Below are 21,177 nucleotides of genomic sequence, written 5' to 3'. Positions count from 1 at the left end.
AGCCACTTAATTTCTTGGTAAACTCGGCCCCACGTTGTTGGGGTCCAGACAAAGGCACAACAGCAATTTAGGGGGTATCAGGAAGTCTGAAGGCACCATCAGTCTGCTGATGCACTCGCCCCGCAGGTACAGATTGACCTGCTGAGGACATCATACCCCTCTTATTGATTTTTTTTTTTTTTTGCTTTTTTTGGGTCATACCCTGTGATGCACAGGGGTTACTCCTGGCTCATGCACTCAGGAATTACTCCTGGCAGTGCTCAGGGGACCATATGGGATGCTGGGAATCGAAGCCGGGTCGGCCGCGTGCAAGGCAAACGTCCTACCTGCTATGCTATTGCTCCAGCCCCTCTTGTTGATATTTAAGAAATAAATTTGTTAACTTGATACCTAAAGGAACTTGGAAAAGAAGCGAAAATGGAGTTAGACAGTAGAAAGGAGGAAATAATAAAATATTAATAGAAATAAGTGGTAATAGAAATGAGAAAGACAGCAAAAATGATTAGTGAGACTAAGAAATTAAAATTGATAATTTTATCATTTTATTGTCTATAATTACAATTTAAAATGATACACCTTGAGCTAGACTCATAAAGAAAAAAGGGGAGAAAACTCTGATGACTAGAATGAGAATTAAAGAGATTACAACATGTATAACCAAAATAAAAAAGATAATAGAAACTGTTATGAATAACTATATGCTAGTATAGTAATATGATAATCTAGAAAAAATAGAAACAGTTTTAGAAATATACAGTCTACCAAAATTGAGTCAGGAAGAAATGGAAAATCTGAGCAGACTGATCAGAATTGTGAAAATGGAAACAGTCATCAAATATCTTCCAAAAATTAAGTGTGCAGGAGCAGATGGCTTTAATAGTGAATCCTTAATACTTGTTCTTCTCAAACTCTTCAAAAAATTTAAAGTGGGAATGCTTCTGAATTCACTTTATGTGACTGAAATTATCCTGATATTAAAACTAGGCAAGGACATCACACACAAGAGGAAATAATTGATCAATAATTGTTTTCTGGGGGTGGCGTGCCCTCTTTAGCAGTGCTGCGGGCCCTCAGGGCTGTACCAGTTGTGGTCAGTGTCCAGGAATGCCCTGTGGCCCTGCTTAAGTTATTTCCTGATCCCTGATCAGTTTCTTTGATGAATATGGATACAGCACTTTTCAGCAAAATTGTAGCAAATGGAATTCAACAATACATTATTATAAAGATCTTGTGCTGTTCCAGTAGGGATTTATTTTAGACATGGAAGGATGGTTCATCCACAAGTCAATGCAGTGTACCACATGAATAATGAACAAAAATCCGAAGATCAGATTAATAGGTAGTCAAAGCATTTGACAAGATTCAGTAAAACCACCCCCTTTGTTTTTGCGGGAGGGACTCCCAAGCAGTACTCAGGAGGCACAGTGGCTCCACTGAAAATTCCTGGCTGACTGGACTGGGTGATTCAGCGCAGGACCTGCGGCCGTGATGCTGCAGTGCAGTGCCCTGCAGTGCTGGGGCTGCTAGCCCAGTGGTGCTAGGAATCAAATATGGGTTAGATACATGCCTTCTAGGCATGCACCCGAACTATCTCCTGGTCCTCAGCACCCATTTTTTTGTTAATATTATTCCTGAGTGATTTTATTAGATTTTTTTTAGTTTATTATTTTTATTAGTGAATCACTGTGAGGGTACAGTTACAGACTTACAATGAACCCAGTATCCCTCCCACCCCCTAAGCCCATCCCTCCCACCCCACCCCACCTCTGTGGCAGGGCATTCCCTTTTGTTCTCTCTCTCCTTTTGGGTGTTGTGGTTTGCTATAGGGGTATTGAGTGGCCATCGTATTCAATCTATAGTCTACTTTCAGCACGCATCTCCCTTCCCGAGCGGGTTCTCCAACCACATTTTACTTGGTGTTCCCTTCTCTATCTGAGCTGCCTTCCCCCCAGCACGTGAGGCTGGCTTTCAAGCCATGGAGCAAACCTCCTGGTACTTATTTCTACTATTCTTGGGTGTTAGTCTCCTATTCTGTTATTTTATATTCCACAGATGAGCACAATCTTTCTATGTCTGTCTCTCTCTTTCTGACTCCTTTCTCTTAGCATGATACTTTCCATGTTGATCCACTTATATGCAAAGTTCATGACTTCATCTTTTCTAACAGCTGCATAGTATTCTATTGTATAGATGTACTAAAGTTTCTTTAACCAATCATCTGTTTTCGGGCACTCGGGTTTTTTCTAGATTTTGTTCAGCACCCAGTTTTGATAATAATTATCAGTGAGATGGAACATATCAGTGAGAAGAAACATATCTCAGCATAATTAAGGTTATATAATACAAACTAGCAGCTAACTTCCTAACCAGTAGTGAAATTTTTGTCCTAATGTCATGTTCATTCTTCGGGGCCGGAGCGATAGCACAGTGGGTAGGGCGTTTGCCTTGCACACGGCCGACCTGGGTTCGATCCCCGGCATCCCATATGGTCCCCTGAGCACCGCCAGGAGTAATTCCTGAGTGCAAAGCCAGGAGTAACCCCTGAGCATCGCTGGGTGTGACCCCCCCCCAAAAAAAGCAAAAAAAAAAAAAGATGTTCATTCTTCACTTATGTTTAACTTAGTATTAAAGATCATAGAGAAATTAGACATCAACAAGAAAGGAAAGGAAACCAGACTGGAAGAGAAGTGAAACTATTTGTAGATGATGAATAACATACATAGAAACTACATTAAAAGCTGTTTGAAGCAATGTGTATAGAAATATACACAAATCTGGTATTTTCCTAAAGACTAGGCTAAAACTACTAGAATTAATGGACCAGTACATAATAACTGAACGTACTGTTCAATTATCAAGAAAACTTATGATATAAGTGAAACTTATGGCAAAATGGAAGGAACTTGACGGGATTTTATTTAGAGAAAGAAATTAGAAGAAAGACTGCTACTAGATGATCACACCTATGGGTGGAGAACTAGTAAACAAAGCATGTGAACGGATTTAAAAAGGAAGCAAACACCAAATGCTGGGGGCCAGAGAATTAGAACAGCTTGCCTTGCATTTGGCTGCTCTCGAATCAATCCCTGGCACCACTCAGGGTCACAAAAGCCCCTCTAGGAATGATCCTTGAGTACAGAACAAAGAGTAAATCCTGAGCACAGTGGTATGCAACCCCCTCAAAAAAAAAGATAAATGCCACGAACTCTGGGGCTGGAGAGATAGTCCAATCATCATGAAATGTATAATATTAAATGACCGGCAGTATCATAAACCAAGTGAATCACTTACAAAACAAAAAGTCTAGAAAAGAAATAATACCTCCAAGGGCCAGGGAGGCAGCTAAGTGGTATGCAGACCATACATATTGTCTCTGAGAAGACCTGAGTTGCATCCTTGAGAGCACATACAATTAAATAAAATAAATGGAAAGAGACAAATAAATCAAGATAAAGCAGGAAGCGACAGGAGATGAAAAAGTTTAAAATGGAAAAAATTTCAAAAACAAAGATAAAACAATGCTTTTTGTTCTTATCAAGCCGATTTTAAAACACCACAGTCCATCAGGCCCACGTACCCTGCTTTCACTCCCCACCTTCTTTTCCCCCTAGGGACCTTACTTCTGCTGTAAAGTCCATTACTTTCGTGGGGTTTTAGGTTTGGTTTTGTGGGCCACACCTGGCAATGCTCAGGGGTTATTCCTGGCTCTACACTCAGAAATTAACCCCTGGTGGTGCCCAAGGGACCATCTGGGGTGCCAGGGATCCAACCTGGTTGGCCTTGTGCAAGGCAGGCACCCTACCCACTGTGCTATCTTTCCAACCCATCCCTGTGACTATTTCTATTTATTCATTTTCTTCCCATTTCAGGGAACACCAGACTGTGGGGTGGTCATAATTTGCTCGGTGAATACATTGCACTGGGGATTAAGTGCAGACCTGGCACTTGCTCTGGGTACATTCTAAACTACAAAATCGTTTTCCAGACCCTTTTTTTCTGGGGCTGACAGTCCCTCAGTGCTTGCTGGTGGTAGCTGCACTGAACTTGTGGCCAGAGCTTGCTGGGCAGCAGGCCCTATAAGCTGCTCAGCCATCCTCCCGGGCTGCCTCCCTGGGTTTAGGTGGTGATCCTGATGTGACAGAAGTAGTGTTGGAACTCAGGATTTCTTTCTTGCTAAGGCAAGTGTTTTAAGCCACTGAGCCATTTCCTGGGTCCCCTGACAGGTTTTAAAATATTATAAATCAAGATTTTTAGATGTTAACAGTCTTTTAAATTTTGCTATAACTTTTTGTTTTGTTTTATTGCAGTTAGATAAACCTTAATTTCTATTTTATGGCATGCAGTGAAGTTTTATATTTAGTGTAATATATGACCTCTTTTCATTAGTGGTCCATTTATTCTTGAAAAGAAAGCTTAGTTTTTATTAGGGTTCACAGTTAGTTTTTTTTGGGGGGGCAGGCTATGCCCAGGACTTACTCCTGACTATGAGGTCATGAACTGGCGGTACTGGATGCAGTATTAGGCATCCAAGGAGGAGGGCTGGCCATGTGCCAGGCAAGCACCTTATCCCTGTATTCTTTCTCTGGCCTCATGTTCACAGTTTTACACATACACACACAACACATATACACAACACACACACAATCACACTCATCCTGTGTTGATTTTGGCACCTGAGGCCTATTGTTTTTCATCTGATCTTTGATGGATAGAGAGTTATATTTAAGTTCTCATTAATATATTTCTTTTCTTACAATGTGTAGTTTCTGTTGTATGATAGTTTTGAAGTTATAGGTATATAAATACTAATGTTATCGTTATTTTTTAACTGTAATCTTTAGTAGAAAGTCCACAAATCATAAGTGAAAACTTCATTGACTTTTAATATTTTTTCTGTTGTGAATAGTTGTTTTTGGTTTGTTAAGAGATCAATCCCAAAGTGAATTTATTCACATTTGTAGATTAATAATCTTGTTAAAAGTCTTCTATAAAGTGTATAACTCATCTTTTAAGTTGTTAGGTGGGCTGTACATTAGATCCGCTCTTTATTTTTATTTATTTATTTATTTTTTTGCTTTTTGGGTCACACCTGACGATGCACAGGGGTTACTCCTGGCTCTGCACTCAGGAATCACCCCTGGCGGTGCTCAGGGGACCATATGGGATGCTGGGATTAGAACCCGGGTAGGTCGCGTGCAAGGCAAACGCCCTACCCGCTGTGCTATCACTCCGGCCCCCTAGATCCGCTCTTTAGTATTTTTGTTTAATTAAAATATGTTTTATGTTTTAAGGTCTTCTAAGGGAGCAGTCTATATCTGCACTTATTAATATGCTAGTAATTTAATCTTTTAAGTTAAAATTTATTTATCAATTCAATTTGCTGCTGGAAGATAAATTATGTGTATTGGGTTTTTAATTTCTCATCTTGCATTTTACTAAGCAGCACAAAAGTCAACAGGAAGAAATATTTTCTTGGTTAGTGGTGTAAAAACAGGAAGGAGGAAGTCTATTGCAAATCTGGGTTAGCTGATTATCAATTCAGGGTTCACCATAGAGGATGTCCATTAATGATCATCATTGTGCTGTGCTGTTATCCAGAATTACAGTGAGCGTTAATGCCACTATTACAGAATGTAGCTCTTGTAGGAAGTGTAGGAAGTGATGTTAACCATCAGACTGCACTTTTTCCTATGCATGGAAACAGGATACTATTCCTATGTTCTTTCCTATGCTTGGAAATAGAATACTTTTTGTGTGAACAAGTGTAGAAATTGCACATAGAGGAAAGCAAAGCAAGTAAGTTCAACATCAAAAAGATAGGAAGCATCGTGTATTTTTGCCTTGGTTGTTTTGATGTTTTGATAGGCTATATGATCCTCTGAGATATAACTGTATCCCCCCCATTTTTTCTTTTTAAAATTGGGGTATCAGTCCTTTCATTAAAAAAATAGCTTGCAGAATGTTTTCAGTTGAATTAAAGGAAACACCTGGTCATTATTTTATAAAGTGCTCCAAGCGCTCATGTGGTAAAATAGACTAAATATTTCATGGGAAAATATCACAAGGTGAATATTCTATAAACAAACTTTTTTCAGTCTTCTTTAATTTAAAAAGTTGATTCTGAATTTCTTCTTTTTGTTTTTCCCCTCTCTGTTAAGGGTTGCTAGAAACTCATTTGCTCTGCAGCTGTATAATACCTATTTAACTCAGATACCAAGAATGATATTTTAGGATCCAAATCTTCTTTCTTCTACATCCATGTCTTCAGTATTGTGGATGTTTTGAAAAAGTAATTGTGTGTTAAAACAAAGTAATAATTATAATTATTGCTACTGTAGTTTTATTACTGTTCAAGGGATCTTTTTGACATGTTCTTTTCCTTCAGAGACCTAAACTTTAGACTCAAGTGTGAATTATCTTATGATAGTGCTTCTCACCATTTTTTAAATGTTATGCAAAAATGGAAAGTTTGATTTAGATCTGGGATGATCATTATTTTGATTTATGCCTGTAACCTGTTCAATTGAGAAGACCTGTGATGTGGTACTGGTTAGATGAAGAGATTTTTTAAATGACATATTTTTAAGAAACATGTATGTTTTTGTGTATGGTTGTCTTATTAAGGATTTGCTATTGACTTTAGTGGTCAATATCCAAATATCCAAATGCCTTGAGTTAGTGTAATAATGAAAATTAAATTGGGGGGTTATTAGTGTATCTCAAAAAAATTCTTGTTTTGTTTTGTTTTTGGGTCACACCCGGCGATGCACAGGGGTTACTCCTGGCTCTTCACTGAGGAATTACCCCTGGCGGTGTTCAGGGGACCATATGGGATGCTGGGATTAGAACCCGGGTCGGCCGCGTGCAAGGCAAACGCCCTACCCGCTGTGCTATCGCTCCAGCCCCTCAAAAAAATTCTTAAGGCAGTTATACTTCTTAAAATACTGGAATAAAGGGCTGGGGAGATGACCCTGGAGTGGGAGCACTTGATTTACATGTGGAAACTCTAGGTTTGATCTCTGGCCCACTTGTCGTGAAAGTTTTTCCCAAGCACTGAGCCTGGAGTGGTCCCCAAGTACCCCAGGTAGTGACTTGAACTCTTTGATCAAGAAAATTGGAACAAGAAGCAGATCATGCATTTTTCTTCCTATTTCTCTTTCCTGTTTTCTCTCTTTAGTCTCTCTGTCCTGAGTGTCTGGGCATCCTTCTGACCATGGTGGAAGGTAACTGCCTGTAGCTTCAGGCACCTACACTGCGACTCAAATAGTTCTTGGAAGAGTATGTCTGCCTAAACCTGCTTCTGGGTCGGGGCCATATACAGTGGGTAGGTTGCTTACCTTGCACATGGCAACTCGGCTTAGATCCCTGACTTCACGTATGGTTCCGTGAGTCCCCTGAGCCCTGGCAGGAGTGACGCCTTATCACAGAGTCAGGAGTAAGTCCTGAGCACTGCAGGTGTGGCCCCCGAATCAACCTCATCCAAAGCCACCTGCTTGTGCTCGTGATACACGTGATGTGGAAAAAGACTGGGTGGTCAGCAGTTCTCAGACAGAAAATATCTTTGCAGTGTAATTATATATTTTTTCAGGGGAAAGATCTCTAATTTCATAATTTTAGTCAAATTCCAGAGAAGAATCTTCCCGTTCTGAGTTACTGTCCAAATAAGGATTAAGAACTGGGGCTGGAGCCAAAGAGCTCAACTTGCTGCGTGTGCATTTTGCATGTGAGACACTGTGGTCTGATCCTCGGCACTGCATATATCCCCATGCACCTCTGAGAGTTACTTCTGAACACAGAGCCAGGAGTGGCCCATGAGCACCACTGGGTGTGCCTCACTCCCAAAGCCACCAAAAAGAACTATTGATTTAAGAGTTACTGTTTTTGGCATATCGAATACACCATGGGGAGCTTGCCAGCCTCTGCCGTGCGGGCGAGATACTCTGGGTAGCTTGCCGGGCTCTCCAAGAGGGGCAGAGGAATCGAACCCAGGTCGGTCCGTGTGCAAGGCAAACACTTCACCTGCTGTGCTATCACTCCAGCCCCCATATATATGTATATATATACACATATATGTACACATATACATATATGTATATGTATTTGTGAAGAATAATATCGATGGCCAGAGTGAACAGGGGTTAGGGGGTTAGGAGGACTTGGTCAATGGTTGGAACTACCCACAAATGTGTGTGGGGCTGAGGGTAGGTAAGATAGAGAAGAGACCACTATGATAATAGCTGGGAATGATCACGGTGGACAAGATCTGCGGGTTAAAAGTAGGTAAGGGATATTCTTGATAACCTTTCAGTATCAGTGTCGCAAACTACAATGCTCAAAAGAAAAGTGAGAGAGAGAGAGAGAGAGAGAGAGAGAGAGAAAGAGAGAGAGAGAGAGTGTGTCTGCCAAAGCAGGTACTGGCAGAGGGACGGGTGTTGGAATACTGTATGACTGAAATCCAATCATGAACGGCTTTATAGTGCTCTATCCCACAGTGATTCAATAAAAAAGTAAAAATAGGAACTTTCATTACTTGTAACTATTATTCTTCATATCTGTTTCATGGGTTGTCTTTTTCAAAATGCCTTATCCTTTCATGTCTGTTTACCCATTATTGTGTATACCCATTATTGTGTATACTATTTCTTCATCTTCTCAGAACTTTCTATCATTGAATTTTCATTTTAGATTCTATTTCTTCCACGAAATATTTGCATACTAGATTGCACTATATATGTATGTGTACATATACACATTTCCCTTTGATTTATTTTAGCTTATTTTTTATTCTAATGCTACACAGTGTTATTAAGTTGTATGTGAAAGTATGTCTTGGAGTTCATGTTTTAAATAAATATCTTAAAATTCAGGACTAACAGAGACTGGCACAAATCAAAAAGAACAAGAACAATCAGTGCTGGTGTGGATGCGGGGAGAAAGGGGCTATCATTCGTTGTTGGTAGGAATGCTGACTGGTCCAGGCTTTTTTGTAAACAATATGAATATTCCTCAAAAAAAATAGAAATTTAGTTCTATATGAATCAGCCATACCACTTCTGCGACTATATCCCAGGGTTGCAAAAATAACACAGCAGAAATGACATCTGCATGTATATGTTCATTGCAGCACTGCTCACAATAGCCAGAATTTAGAAACAACCCAAGTGCCAGAGAACAGACAACTAGTTAAAGAAGCTGTGGCACATATACACAACGAAATACTATGCAGTTGTTAGAAAAAATGAAGTAATGAAATTCACTTACAGATAGATGGACATGGATAGTATCATGCTAAGTGAAATGAGTAAGGAGAGGGACAGACATAGAATGATTGCACTCATTTAAGGGATATAAAATAACATAGTATGAGACTAACATCCAAGGACAGTAAAAACAAAGTCCAGGAGGATTGGTCCATGGTTAGTTGTAGGATATCATTGGGTTGTCCTTTCCCCCTTGCCACAAGGAGCTTAGGTTTATCGGGTCACACTCATCACAGTGCTCCCGAGTCACTCCCATTCCTTTGTTTATCTGTAACCACTTCTCTGTGCTCTCTTCCCCAACCAGTTGAATCAGCTTTTCTCCCTAATCAGACTCTGTTAATTTGTAAGGTCAGATCTTTCTAGGACACTGAACTTGTACTATAAGTTATTATTGCCTTTCTCCTCTCCTTATGTCTTTTGCATAGTTTACTTTAAAGCAATGTCCTTTTTGTATGGACAAAGAAAGACAATATTATGCTTTTGTAATTTGGGATTTAATTTGCTTTAAATATTATTCATTCCTGGGCATCTGCTTTCTCGCTTAAGCCTAAGTTTCCCTTAGTTCCTAGCACCCCAAAAGCAGGGTCCCAACGAGGGACTGAAGGGACCCAGGGCAAGCTGTGAGCTACCCTGGCATCGATATGGGCCAGGCCAAAGCACCACGATTCTTAACTATAAGTTAAGAGCTTGATCATGGACAAATGCTGTCATGATACAAAAACGACGAGACTAGGACCTTGTTAAGGATAGGAAAGACTAATCTGGCCTGAGCACTGTAGTCTGAGATCGAGATGACCCCAGCAGAGCAATTCTATAAGCTTAGTGTATCTCTTACTGTGTCCATACAAAATGATTAATATTATGAATGCTTATATGTTAGGTGGACAAGGAGAGGAGAAACACACCTATGGGATTCCGCCCTTGGGTGGGTCATCCTGCTGAAAGAGAATCTGTCCTAGAAGCAGCATCCCCTGAGGGAAAGAACTTTACCCCTATTGATTGTGACCACACCTATGTGTAAGCCCCAACTCCTCATGCTGGGGGATTTAAGGAGGCTGTAGGAGGGGGGACGGGGGAGAAGCAGAGAGAGAGAGAGACAGGAGTATAGAGAGGAGATTGGAATAAACGGCAATTGAGACCAACCAGCCTGGCTCCCGTTCCTTCCTTCACTTGCCCATAGTCATCAGCCTCGCGGGGTGGGGGAAGTGGCGTGAGACTACCGAACACGGGAGGCGGGAGAGATAGAGTGCCGCTGTCCTGTGTCCCCTTTTTTGTGTTTACACAGTTAATAGACTAATTGGAAGCCTTTGTCAACTGCTGGGGAATAGAGCAGTTGGGTTACAGAAGGGGCCACTATGACAGTGATGGAAGGATTGCTCTGGGAGGGAGATATGTGCTGAAGTGGGTAAAAGACCAAACATGATGGTCTCTCAGTATCTCTATTGCAAACCATAATGCCCCAAAGTAGAGAGTAAGAAGAAAAGTGCCTGCCATGGCAGGGTGGTGGGTGAGGGTGCCGTGGCTGGAGAGATACTGGGGACATTGGTAACGGAACATTGTATAACTGAACCCAATTATGGAAGCTTTGTGACTGTCACTGTCACTGTCATCCCGTTGCTCATCGATTTGCTCGAGCGGGCACTAGTAACGTCTCCATTGTGAGACTTGTTACTGTTCTTGGTATATCGAATATACCACGGGTAGCTTGCCAGGCTCTGCCATATGGGCGGGATACTCTCGGTAGCTTGCCGGGCTAGCTGAGAGGGGCGGAGGAATCGAACCTGGGTCAGCCATGTGCAAGGCAAATGCCCTACTGCTGTGCTATTTATTGCTCCAGCCCTTTGTAACTGTATCTCATGGTAATTTAATTAAAAAAATTAAAAAATTGAGTACTAATGAAAATTTCCCTGGGGCTTTTGATTGTCATACATATCTGATTATTTTTCACTATTTTTGACGTAATGCTTTACAACAGACTCTTAGCAAATTCCATTTGAACTAAATTAATGAAAATAAGAACTTTCATTATAGGAAATGTAAAAACTATAGAGGAATAGGAGGAAGAAAAAACTTCCATTTTCCAACTATTTGAGGATAATCATAACTGATACAAATTCTAGTTTAAGACACCGTAAATAAAAAAAAGAAACCGTAAATACTTGGTGAATATTTCTAAAGTTATGATATTCAACACGTAACTATTAATGATAACCATATCACACATCTGTACAACTTTAATCCTATTTAAAATATTATTTCCTTAGTTGTTACACAAAAATTATTTAAGTCTAAAATAATTCCTTGGAATCTTTGTTCTTAGAAAAAGAGTATGTAACTACAATTAAATAATATTGAATACTTATTATGTGTCATATTTAAGCAATTAAAATTGTTAGTTTGGGCTGGAGCTATAGTACAGCGGGTAGGGTGTTTGCCTTGCACGCGGCCGACCCAGGTTTGATTCCCAGCATCCCATATGGTCTCCTGAGCAGCGCTAGGAGTAATTCCTGAGTGCATAAGCCAGGAGTAACTCCTGAGCATTGCCAGGTGTGACCCAAAAAGAAAAAATAAGTGTTACTTTATATAATCTTTATAAGAAACATGAGGTGTCATTATTAGAATAATTTTGCAGATGAAAAATTTGAAGTAGAGCTGGATTACATTATTAGCTCAAGGTACTCAGTCAACCACTAATGTAAATAAACAATTATTTAGTTTCTAATACTTTTTTCTTTTCCGGGTGGTGGTGGTGAATGGTTTTGGCCACACCCAGCAGAGCTTAGTGGCTCTATCTGGCTCTATGCTCAGGAATAACTCCTGGTGATATTCAGGGGACCATATTTGGTACCAGGGTTACAGTGGCCACAGCTGCATACTAGGCAAATGCCTTAACCTTTGTACTATCTCTCTAGCCCCAATACCATATTTCATTTGTTCTTTGTTTTGAGGCCACACCCATCAGTGCTCAGAGGCTGCTTCCACCTGGGGCTTGGCCCAGGTTCGTTCCTGGTAGCTCTCGGGGGTGCATGCGGTGCCAGAGATTGAACTCAGTCATCTAAAGTATGTGCCCTAGCCCATCGAGCCATGGCTCAAGTCTTGAACCCATACTCCTTGAAAAAAATAAAAAAAATTCCCTTATCTCTTTCCCTTTGTTTTGTTTTTGGTTTGGGAGCCATATGTTGCTGTGCACGGGGGCTACTCTTGGCCTAGTGCTCATGGATCATGCTGTCCTGGGGATGAAACACGGGTCTCCTATATACAAAGCATGTGCTCCAGCCCTCAGGGCTCTCATTGCTTCTGTTAATGGTGCTGTTGCAAACTGGGGGTTGCACATACACCCTGGGTGCTTGCACATGTTTTTAGCTGTGGTACTCACCAGGAGTTGCAATGCGCACACTCTAGCAGGGATGTTTGTCATAGTTTGCTTTCATTTAGGTGTGGTGCTTTCATAGGATTGCTGGGACTGGTTCTCTTACCGAAGGCTTTGGTCGTGGTGCTCCTCAGCGGTCACTGTGGTGTTCACACATGTGCTCCTCAGAGGTCATAGTCTGGCCACACTTCCTAGTCCTCTTGCACATCTTTGTATAGTAGTGCAGTCACTGAAGGTCACACTGTTTTTCGTGGTACTTGCACATACCCGTGGTGTGACTGGAAGTTGCTTGTGGTTCCAGGGATGACAGACAGCCCAGCTGCCCGGCTCAAACAATAAGATGCCAGGGTCACACTCAGGGACACTGGGGATTTGAACTCTAGTCATAAACTTCCAAGGCAGGTAGGTGCCCTAAGTCCTTGTGCAATTCTGGGCTCCAGGCTTTGGATCTTCATACTTGCCTTCAGATTTGGTGTATCAGATAATGCGGGCTATGATATCAGAACATTAAGTAACTAAGAGAAGAGTAAACTAGAAAGGGGCATATGTTAAAACTAGAAAGGGGCGTACATTAAGGCAGGGAAGCATGTCGCCAGCCCCATGCTCAGGCAGGGAAGGAACTTGTGCTGGGTAAGGAGAGGTCAGTTATTGAAATGAACACTCAGTAAAATGATACAGAGCCATCATAGCACGTCTCTTATAGACTGTACAGACCTTACAGACCTCCAATAGCTTCAGCAGTTTACTCGCTAGTTTCTTAAATTTATTTTCTTTATGCTTTTTTTCACTTCAGAATGATGGGAGTAGGGATCAGGGTGGAGTGGAAACACCATCATTTCTCACTTTTCTCTTTCCTTCTTCTGTTAAAAAAACCCAAACCAACAACATAGATTAGTTTTTCTGGTTTACCCCCCACCCACACCCCCTTGTTCCAGTTTGGTATGAGACCAGAACAAATAGAATGTGTACAAATGATTTTTTTGTTTTATGTTTTTGTCATGGCAGAGTGTGTAGAGTTGTCACTATTATTGTGTGGTTTATGAGACAGTATATGTATATATTGAATCCTTATTGCTGCGAACTTTATTATTAATGAGCATAATTTTAAGAAACTTAATTGATAGAGCCATTTTTATGCAAAGATGCAAGGATAGGGGCTAGAGCAATAGCACAGCGGGTAGGGCATTTGCCTTGCTCGAGGCTGACCCGGGTTCAATTCCCAGCATCTCATATGGTCCCCTGAGCACTGCCAGGGGTAATTCCTGAGTGCAAAGCCAGGAGTAACCCCTGTGCATCTCCGGGTGTGACACACACACACACACACACACACACACACACACACACACACACGATGCAAAGATAACTCTGAAAATATGCAGTATATTTATATGTTTTTTAAAGATTAAAAAAAACCAAAACTGATGTTTTTAAGGAAAACATTTTGGCAGCAGATTTTGGGGCCTTTTTTGCAATGGGCTTCCTTGATATTTCTTGTTCAATATTTTCCAACCCTTGCTCTGAGTCCAGGACTTGGATTACCCCTCTGGTAGTTTAGGAAGGACAAGGTATTGAACAAATCCTTTAATGTTTCTATTCTTCTATTTTAAACATTTTATTAAATGTTTACAAGATTTTAAAAGGAGGGGCATCTTTTTTTTTTTATCAAATTGAGTATGAAATTTACACCATCTTTTACTAGCTAGGGGTTACATTTTAAAAAATGGATGCAAGATAATTTTATTTAATGAAATTTACTTCAAAAGAAGTGAAGGAAGAGGAGGAGAGGAATAAGCATTCAATAAAGAACATGAGTTTTACCAAAATGGGAAAAAGCAGAGACAGGTGTTCAAGGAAGAAAATAGGTTTGAAGGAACAAGGTTACTTTTTGGTGAAGGGTGCCCTCTAGTGAATATATTTTTTTTTAATTAAGATTCACAGATGGTTTTTGTCTGGTTTGATTTGGTTTTTGAATCTTCATAGCTCTTGTGATCTGGAGATTAGATGTAGAAATGGAAATAGATTGGGTTAGAAATAGTTGGCACCATTATCTCTAAAGTAAATTACAAGGTAAAATAAGGCTCAGAAATGTGGCTCTGGGATGAAGCACATACCTTGTATGTATGAGGCCCTAGTTTTGATATAAACAAAAGAAGAGAGATACGTGGAGTAATTAGTAATTTTATTAATTAAAGTATTATGCAAAGAAATACAAGAGAATACAGACTTTCCATAAGAGGGGTTAAAAAAAAATTCAGGTAATAGGTATCCAGTAAGCTGGTAGTTCTGAAATGACCCTAAAGGAACTCTCTTGAGCTGAATTTTTTTTCTCCTATTTTATTTAAACACCGTGGTTTACAGAGTTTTTCATGATTTGTTACAGGCATTTGATATTTCAACACCAACCCCACCAGCACTGTCACCTTCCTTCCACCATTGTCTCCATTTTCCCATCCACCCCTCAAGCCTGCCCCAGTAGCAGGTCCACAGAAATTTAATTTATATTCCTTGTCACCACTAAATGGCTAATGGAATGATCAAAAAATATTACCATAGAAGAAAATTTGTGAAAATTGTTGTACCTCACCATGGGGACATTAAGTTTTTGTCTGAGGGTTTACTAAGGTGTTACAAGTTGAACCTTCTGTATTGTTTTTGTTTGTTGAGATTAGTTACCTTCTATGTTGTATTTCCATCCAATCTAGTGTGCGACTTCTGGGATGTTAGTATTGTGGAATTTGGAGTGGTCCTGAAGTTGTAAATGCAGCTGTGCATCTTGAGCTGAATTTTAAAGGAAGTTTAAGATTGCAGCAGATTGTAGGAGAGGCCCATTGCGGGTAAAAAAATGACATTAAGGGTGGGACCAAAAATAATTAGTGACTAAAGGGGTGGGAAGAGAAAAAAAAGTCACTTTGGAAAAGATTTAGCATTCATATTTGGGCAAATGTCCAAATAATTTGTATTGTACTCATACAACCCTTTCATTGATTTAGGAAGGAGGCAGGTAGCCAGGTGGCCTTGCTTTAGGGTCTTTCACTGAATTCAGAACCCTCTGCAGGGTCTGCTTCACTGGCCAGCGCTCAGCTCACTGCTGGCAGCTGCTGGGGCTGTCATTTAGATGGGTGCCTACTTCTGTCCTCTCTAGTGGAAAGCAGAAAGAGAGTCAGATTTCTTGCATGATGGTTGGCTTTCCTCAGATTGACTGTTTGAAGAAATCCAGGAAGGAAATTGCTTGGCTTTCTAGCCTCTCAAGTCACATATTATTGCTTCTGGCACATTCTATCGGTCAGGGGAGTAATAAACCTGCCCAGAACCAGTGGAAGCCAGATAGGCTCCACCTCTCCAGAGACATCTCAAACATTTTTGGTCTTATGATATGAAATCACCTCATTTAGGTCCTATCTTCTTGAAAAATTATGCTAGTAAAGATAAAATCAATTAATTGGTACATGATTGTGTAAAAACACAAAAAAGAAAGGGAAAGAGAAGGGGCACCTCACTGCTCCGGGCACGGGGCAGTGGCGCTCTGTCTCTCCCGCCGCCCGCGTTTGGTAGTCTCCAGCCGCTTCCCCACCCTGGGGAGGTTGATGGCGATGATGAGGCAGGCGAAGGAAGGAACAGAGCCAGGCTGGTTGGTCTCAGTTGCAGTTTATTCCATTCCCATCTCCATTCTCCTCTGATTCTCCTCCTGCTTCTTCCTCCCCCATGCTACTTCATTCTTCTTCTTCTTTAGATCTGGATCTCGATCTAGCTTCTCCAGATCTGGCACTGGAACTGGCCGCCCCCCAGCCCACTCTTACAGCCTAGTTAAATCCTTGAGAATGAGGGGTTGGGGCTTACACATAGGTGTGGTCACAATCAACAGGGGTAAAGTTCTTTCCCTCAGGGGATGCTGCTTCTAGGACAGATTCTCTTTCAGCAGGACACCCACCCAAGAGTGGAATCCCGTAGGTGTGTTTCTCCTCTCCTTGTCCAACTAACATATAACTATTCATAATATTAATCATTTTGTATGGACATAGCAAGAGATGTATTAAGCTTATAGAATTGCTCTCCTGGAGTCATCTAGATCTCAGACTACAGTGCTCAGGCCAGATTAGTCTTTCCTATCCCTAGCAGGGTCCTAGTCTCGTCGTTGCTTTTGGGTCATGACATGACATGTCCATGACCAAGCTCTTAACATATAGTTAAGCATTAGGCACTTTGGCCAGGCCCATCTCGATGCCAGGGTAGCACATAACTCACCCCTTGTCCTGGGTCCGTCCCGTCCCTCGTCGGGACCCTGCTTTTGGGGGTGCTAGGAAGTAAGGGCAGCTGAGGCTTAAGTCTAGAAAGCAGATGCCCAGGAGTAAATAATATTCAAAGCCAATTAAATCCCATGTTACCAAAGCATATTAACAACTGTCTTTCTTTGTCCATACAAAAAGGACATCGTTTTAAAGTAAACCATTCAAAAGACATAATGAGAGGAGAAAAGCAATGTTAACTTACCATACAAGTTCACTGTCCTAGCAAGGTTTGACCTTACAAATTAAGAGAGTCTCTCAAAAAATTAGATATTGAATTCCCATTTGACCCAGCAATACCACTGCTGGGAATATATCCCAGAGAGGCAAAAAAGTACAATCGAAACAACATCTGCACATGTATGTTCATCGCAGCACTGTTTACAATAGCCAGAATCTGGAAAAAACCCGAATGCCCCAGAACGGATGACTGGTTAAGGAAACTTTGGTACATCTATACAATAGAATACTATGCAGCTGTTAGAAAAAAGGAGGTCAAGAATTTTGTAGTTAAGTGGATGGGCATGAAAAGTTTCATGCTGAGTGAAATGAGTCAGAAAGAGAGAGACAGACATAGAAAGATTGCACTCATCTATGGTATATAGAATAACAGAGTGGGAGACTAACACCCAAGAACTGTAGAAATAAGTATCAGGAGGTTGACTCCATGGCTTCGAGGCTGGCCTCACGTTCCGGGGAAAGGTCAACTCAGAGAAGCGATCACCAACTACATTGTAGTCGAAGGCCATGTGGGGGAAGGGAGTTGCGGGCTGAATGAGGGCTAGAGACTGAGCACAGCGGCCACTCAACACCTTTATTGCAAACCACAGCAGCTAATTAGAGAGAGAAAACAGAAGGGAATGCCTTGCCACAGTGGCAGGGTGGGGTGGGGGGGAGATGGGATTGGGGAGGGTGGGAGGGACACTGGGCTTACGGGTGGTGGAGAATGGGCACTGGTGAAGGGATGGGTTCCCAAACTTTGTATGAGGGAAGTATAAGCACAAAAGTGTATAAATCTGTAACTGTACCCTCACGGTGATTCTCTAATTAAAAATAAATAAATTTAAAAAAAAAACAAAAAACAAATTAAGAGAGTCTGATTAGGGGAGGAGCTGATCAACTAGTTGAGGAAGGGAGCATAGAAGTGATTACATATAGACAAAGGAGTGGGAGTGACTCGGGAGTACCTTGATGTGACTGATATACCTAAGCTCCTAGTGGCAAGGGGAGCAGGACATACCAATGTAGTCTAGAATTGTTTAGAGATTATTACTAGATAAAGCTAAACTCTGTGTCAAGGGAGAAAGGATAAACCAATGATATCCTACACATGATGAATGTCGCTGGAAAGAATTCTCTTTGTCTAGTATACATCCAATCTTTTTGGATCTTTTATTTGTTCCCGAATTAAGAGTCATCATCATCATCATCATTATCCCGTTGATCGTTGAATTTCTCGAGTGGAGATTTTAGAATCTTCTCTCTACTCGGCCTGAGTTAAGGGTATCAGGGAAAATTATGAGATGGTTATTATTTATCCTTGATGAGTTTATTATGTATCCTTGATAGTTTTTTTTTTAAATTATCATTTGGGAGCTATTGGGTCATACTCAGCAGTGCTTGGATGCTATTCCCAGTTCTGTGTCCCTGCAATGCTCAGGGTTCACATGATCCCTGGAATTGACAAGTTGTCTCCATGCAAGGCAAGCACCGTAACCACTGTCCTAGCTCTCTAGCCCCATGTTTGATGTACTTGATAAAGTGATTGGGAAAATATTAGTATTGAGCTTGACACCACTTTTAAATGCAGGGAGTGTTGTGTATGATACCTTTTTTATGTTGATCACTTTCTTCCTAAGTAGTTTTAGAAGTATTTTGACTAAGTATAACTTTGTTAACATTTATATTTAAGATAGGTGGTTCTTGGGGCCAGGGATTGAACCCAGATCTCATGCATTCAGGGTGTGTGCTTTACCATTGAGTCATATCCTATTTCTCTTAAAACTATTTTTGAGGGGCCAGAGAGACATTACAGGGATAAGGCACTTGCCTTGCACATAGCTTACCACAGCACTGCCAGGACTTATCCCTGAGCACAGAGGCAGGTGTAAGCCTCGTGCTTACTGAGTTTTTCTCCCCTTCCCCAAACAAAACCAAATCTTGTGAGCTTAATAGCAAGCTGTTTGTATTGGATTGGATGGCTTTAATAGCTTAAAAAAGTCTGATCTGTTTTGTGTATGTGTGTGTGTGTGTGTGTGTGTGTGTGTGTGCATGTATTAATTTTAACAGTAGTGGCAATAATCAGGGATTTTTGAATTGTATCTTTGTCTTGGGTGTTTTAGTATTTTGAAGTCCATTTTCTTGCTTGATTTGTTTTTCTCTGAAAGCAGTTGACTGGCATTTATTAAAATAATAGCTGCCTATGGCAGGCATTGAATGACTTCTCACATTATTCTGCATAGAACTTACCTTTATTTTCTTGTTGCAAAACAGAGGGTTCTGAGATAAAGGCCATTTACTTTACTTTGTTCAGTAAAGTAATTAATACCGTAGAAAATAGAGGTAACTTACAGAAGCTTGAATTGGGTACTTTGAAATGTTATCAGTTTTTCTCAAAATTTTTTGCATAACTTCAGTAAAAGTTATGAAATTATTTTTCAGGGATCAATGCTTTTTCTTTTCTGTATAGTTGTGATACATGTTTTTTTGCAAGCTACAGGTGAAAGAGATACTTAAAATAGGATAAGAATATTATGTACTTTTTGACAGACAGTATCTTAACTTCTAATATGTTGCCCATAAGAGCTTTTTCACACATATATTGTAAGTATTGGTGTCCTCTATCAGAGATATTTTACTTTATAATTCTGGAACTATAATTAATATCTCCTTTATTTTGCTTCTAGAGTATTTGCATCTACCTGAAATATAAAGGAGCTAGATTTCCTGAGCATCCAAAAACCAAACGAAAAAGAGTTTTTTAAAAACTGTTGTCTTGATTTGATGATAAGATCATTACTTTTTAAGAATGTGAACTTTTTTTTTTTCCATACCTGACTGTGTTCAGGGCTTACTCTTGCCTCTGTGCTCAGAAACACTCCTGGTGGGGCTCAGGGGACTATACTGTGGCCCGAGAATCCGGTCCTGGTTCTTGCTTGCAGGAAGTAGCTGTTCTGACTGACTGTGTTAAAATTTGGGTTTTTTTTTTGGTGTATTATATTACCACTAGGTGGTGCTCTATACATATAATTTAAGACAAGGCATTTCTGAAATACTCTGTTTAGATTCTTTTAGTTTGATGTATCAGATGATAAAATACTATATAACTAATATTTTCTATTTCCTTCTGGTATGTAAGATTAGGAATAAAGGCAGAAAATGTGTTTGGACTTAAAATATTTTTAGCAAATGCTCCTGACTTATATTGTTTTTATGCATTTCTCACTGAAAAACTTAAAATATGTATGTAAAATAATGTAGCTTAATTAGTTTTAGGTTGCGCTTCTATGATTTTTTCATTTGTCTCTTAAGATTTCTTTTAAATATGAGGTTTTTAAAATGAACATCATATTTTGCAAGCATAAGATTTTATTGTCTGTATGGATATAATGAACAAGTGAAAAACTTACCAGATTTCTAATGTTTACGCTTGATTAGAATTTGTAATTATTGTTATAAAAATTCTAGACTACATATGAACGAAGAAAAATAATTTTCATTGAAATTGTTTTTGGGAGGCCAGGGGTGTAGCTCAGTGGTAGAATATTTGTTTTGCACATATGAGGCCTTGGGTTTGATTCTCTACACTGCATTAAAAGACAGCCCTCCTCGGGAACCCCAAGTCTCACTTAGTTCTAGACTTAGAGATGGCTCAGAGGGCTGGAGCATGCTTTACATGCTGAAATTCCAGTATTTATTCTTGGCACTGCAAGGTACCCTGAGCAATGCTGGGTTTCCTGAGCACCCAAAAGCCAAACAAAAAGGATTTTTTTAAAAAAATTGTATATTGGTTAAGAATTTAGAGTATATTTGACTCATCAGTATTTTAATTAGATAGATATAATTGCAAACCACTTCAGGATTTTAGAATTAAAAGTGCTCAGTCATTTCCTTTCTTGCTTTGTTTATTTATTTATGTTTGGGGGCCATACTCAGTGATGCCCTAGGGCTACTCCTAACTCCTAACTTGTTGGAGTTAGCACCCATGGGACCATGGGTACTGGAGTGAACCAGGCTCCTGAGGTCAGTGCATGCATTTGCTCAG

General features: G+C 40.2%; 1 protein-coding gene across 1 annotated transcript in view; it reads left to right on the top strand.

Moving 5' to 3' along the window:
• EXOC6 (exocyst complex component 6) overlaps positions 1 to 21,177 on the top strand; it is a 168,754-nt gene that overhangs the window by 22,289 nt on the left and 125,288 nt on the right. The window lies entirely within an intron of this gene.

Source organism: Sorex araneus, chromosome 11 (genome assembly GCF_027595985.1).
Source record: "Sorex araneus isolate mSorAra2 chromosome 11, mSorAra2.pri, whole genome shotgun sequence".
NCBI classification, from domain to species: Eukaryota; Metazoa; Chordata; class Mammalia; order Eulipotyphla; family Soricidae; genus Sorex; species Sorex araneus.
The sequence above is the reverse complement of the archived record's forward strand: the minus strand, read 5'-3'. Positions and strand labels throughout refer to the sequence as shown.